Source organism: Marmota marmota, unplaced genomic scaffold, assembly GCF_001458135.2.
Source record: "Marmota marmota marmota unplaced genomic scaffold, marMar, whole genome shotgun sequence".
Lineage (NCBI taxonomy): Eukaryota > Metazoa > Chordata > Mammalia > Rodentia > Sciuridae > Marmota > Marmota marmota.
The window spans coordinates 5,466,230-5,470,592 of NW_026000075.1; positions in this window are offsets into that span (position 1 = coordinate 5,466,230).

The following is a 4,363-nucleotide window of genomic DNA, read 5'->3' on the forward strand; positions in this document are numbered from 1 at the left end:
AAGTCTAATTTACCCTGCCAGGTGAGTCCATCCAGTTCTAATCTGAAATGTGCCCTGAAGCGATGCAGACATGGAGAACAGAATTCCTCTGGTGTACTTAGCAGCATGGTGAGCCCATGTGATTAAAACTAATGATGTGCATGTGAGCTGTCGGTGTGGGCAGAGGAGGTGTGACTTTGGATAGAATCTTGTTCCTTTGGTGTGGAACATTTACACCTTTGGTTCTCATTTGCACAAAGAAAAAAAAATCAAAAGAATAAACAACAGAAAACATGCCTTTGGACGCTTGTGCCAACATCTTAGCCAATCTTTAAGGAGATTCCAGGCAATAGAACTTGGCATTGTGTTTCACAAGTTGCTATAAAAATCTTGGCGCCAAATGTTGTTATCCCTATGGCTGTGTGGGAAAACTGGCAAAGTCCACTCCCTTGCAACGGGGTCTTCCATGATGTCTTTGCCATTGAAATTGGATGGCGTTTCATGGCACTGAGGACTGGCACCTTTTCCTGGCACAGCACCTTGCTCTGTGCTATATGCATATATCCAAATGTCTGTCCTTAATGAGCATGGACTCAAATCCTATCTGACTCTCCTAGACAATAGGGTTTGGGAAGTTGATGATATGCTGGGGCCATCATAGCATAGTTTTAAGACAAAAGAAGAGCATTCTCTTCCTGGAGGGACTCTGGCAGTTCAGTACTACACAAAACATCCCCGATGGAGCCAAGGTCTGAGTCAAAGCCAGTGGCCTGTATTGGTGACCGGACCCCATGGGCCTGGATGACATGGTCCCTGGATGCAGTTTCCCTTGGCAACTGAATTGCTCCTCTCCCACCTTAAGCAGGCTATTGACTCTAGACAGCAAATCTGCCTTACATCCATGTGAGCATGCATGCTCATTTAAAAATAAAGAGGAGGGTATGATATGTCAAGATCATTGTACTGTCATGTGTAACTAATTAAAACAAATTTAAAAAATTAAAATTTAAAAAAAATGAAGAAGAGGGACAGTAGGGGTAGAAAACCCCAAGATGATGCTCATACAGGGGTTTACATAAGGATACAATTCAGGTGCAATTAAACTCCAAATTGGGGTTGGGGGTTATGATTGGTTTTCATCTTCAGAGATACAGGCAAAGTCATTGCTCATCCAATTTATCCATTGATAATTGGGGTCTATTGCCAAGGCTCATAGGAGAAACTATGCTCCAGTATCACTGATCTCAAGGAACTTTTGCAGTCACCCTAAGAAGTAATACTTGCAGAGATGTTTTACATGTTACAAATGCTGTTGCACATATCAGTGAGGAGATAAACAAGGACAGATCAAGTGGGTAGTACTAGCAGCTATCACTGCGGTGTTAGTGGGGAAAGAGCTGCTTAAGGCCAAGAGGATTAGGAATGGAAGATTTAATGGGACAGAGAAAACATAAAGGAGGAAGGAGAGAGACCATTCTTACTGGAAAATATAAGCATCATTTTTTTGGTTTTTTTAGTTAGATAATAAACTGTTTTTGAGCCTTTCTCTGTTCTAGGCACTGTGCCAGGTGCTGGCTTTGCAGCAGTAAGAGAGAGGCGACATCTCTGTATTTCCAGTGGGCAAGACAGACAATGTGCAAGTAAACAAGTAAATAAGCAAGATAATGAGATCATGTGATAAGGACTGAGAAGGGAAATAAGTGGTTCTGGGTGATATGACAGGCATTTTTGTTTTAGTTCTCTTCTGTGTGTCACTCTGGACATAGCAAGTGCTCAGTTAGTTCAAACTAATTACACGTGTGATGACACAAAGGTGCAGAACACTTCTTCAAAATAAAAGATTCAATGCCAAGCTCACTCACCCTTCTGCAGTCTGGAATCCACCAAGCATAAACTGACTTTGACCTGTGACTTCTCCTCAAAACTGAAATTGCACCTCTCCTCACCCAGTGTTCTGAATCAAATGTTCAATCAAATTAGAACAAAATAATGAGGGTGGAAGAGTCAAATGATGAATAAAAATGAGTAAAACATTGTTCTGTTCTTGTTAAGTGACAAAGTTATGATTTATATGGAAAATTCCTTATACATTCTCCAGTCATGCCTTTGAAAAGGCAGAAAACGATGTTGGAAAGACAACCGAAAGATTGTCTCCTTCGGGTCAGGATGCAACTTTCTTTCTGAAAAATGGAAAAATCCAAATGAAATAGTAGTCATATAAGTGGGTACGTGGTACCAAGAAAATAATTTGACTGCTATCTTGTCATTAATTGATTGGATAATTTTATTGGCATTATATGGTCACAATCAGAGTGCTGGACACATTTTACCTCATTTACTGAGATATATGAGACCTGGGAAAGAAGCAGGGATCAGTCAAAGGAGTCAAGGTGTGCTAACAAGGGTCACAGTAGGACACATTCTGGTGTGTTTCTTGTCCAGGGTGAGCAAGTCTTCCTTCCAAGGCCACAGCAGAGACCATTACAAAAGGAAAGGAAACAGAAAATAATGTTCAGCTTCTGACATTCAAAATAGGATTTTTTTTTCCACCAAGGCAATAAAGTTGAAAGCAAACTACGTCGAGAAATAGAGAGAGCATGTTCTATAATTTAGTAGAATATCAAAAAGCAAGCCTGAAGGACTCAGGTCGCGTAGTATCCTCTATACTCAGAAAACAGAATCCTTTGATCTATGGATAACTAGGCTTTAAGCCCAATACTTCATAGGAAGGAAAACTCCTGCAACCCTTTCCTACTATCCTGAAAGACCCTAAGAGGGCTGTCTTCTCCCTCACCAGCTACACGGAAGCCAAGCAGGGGAAAAACTGCAAGGAAGCCCTGAAGCAACACTGTCCACTAGAACTTTCTGTAATGCTCTGATGAAGATTCTTTGTTTGCTTGAGCAAACTTTAGCCAGGCTTCTGCACTATCTCCTAGACCTATATATGCACTTTCCTGTAAAAATTAGTTTTAGCAAGAACCCTGCTAAACCAGTTTAGCAAGAATCCCATCGCCAGCCCTCAATATCTGATCTCCCTTGATATCTGACCAGATTCCTCCTCAGCCTCCACCATCCCTCAGGTGATTGATGTGCTGGCCTGGCCTGTCTTCAGCAACCATTCTTTAGATGTGTTTAGACAGGATCTTCCTTAACCCGGATGTTACCTCTTAGTGCGTTTCCAGCCACCTACCTCCACCCTGCTCCTTACCTTGGAATTCCTACTTGCCATCCTCTATTCGAAATTGAGTCCCTATATCTTTTGCAATAGTCCCAAGTGATGTCTTCCTTACCCTGCTTGAATAAGTGTCATTAAATTACATTTTAACTGGGCTGGGGTTGTAACTCAGTGTTAGAGTGCTTGCCCAGCACATGTGAGACACTGGGTTCCATCCTCAGCACCCCATAAAAATACATAAATAAAGGTAAAAAAATTAAATTTTATTTAATGGATAGACACATGTTCTATATGTGCTGTTCAATACAGTAATCACCAGACACACGTAACTCACAAGCACTGGAGGTGTGGCTGGTCTAAGTGACTTTTAATATTATTTTATTTTAATTAAGTTTAAAAAACTAAATGTGGCTCCTGGACTACTAGAGAGCACGATATACCTGGCGGGGTTGATGAGGTTCCACAATGGAAGAGACCTAGGTCCAATCACTGCTTCAAACGGAGCCACCTAGAGCCTTTTATGCTGTCGACTATGCTGTGAGCAAGAAATAACCACTGTTCTAAGATTTGGGAGCAGGTAGGGCTAATTACCTAAATAAAACTGGCAGGTGCTCTTACTCTAACCATTTTACAGATGAGGAAACTGGGGCACAGAGAAGTCAATTAACTTGCCCAAAGGACACAACAAGTACATGGCAGAACTAGGAGAGAGCCAGGCAGTCAGATTTGAGAGTTCACCCATGCTCTTAAAATCTTTGCTACAGCTAGACTGAAGTCTCACAGCAGAGATGCAAGCAAAAGAAAAGGGATAGCTTGTGGTCTAGACATCATCGCTTTACATTTTAAAAAATGCATTTGTAAATTTGCTAATTATCTAATCCCTTTTCCATGTGAGTCACAATAATCAAATCCTTAGACAGACTCACCAATTACAGAGGCGGCATGCACATTTCTCAAGCATGTGAAACCTGCTGTCTGGTTTCTTTGGAAATGACAAGACACTCTGCCATAGGAACACAATGAAAAGTGAGTCAGTTGTGCCCAGACTGAAGGGACAAGAAGTTCTGTAAACGTGAAACAGATGGGGTTTCCGGAGCTGTTCTCATGTGTTTGGGCAGTTTTCAAATGAGCTAGGTTTTTTGAATGCCATTTCTTTCTTTTTTCTTTTTCTTTTTCTTTTTTTTTTTTTTTTTTTTTTTTTTTTTTTTT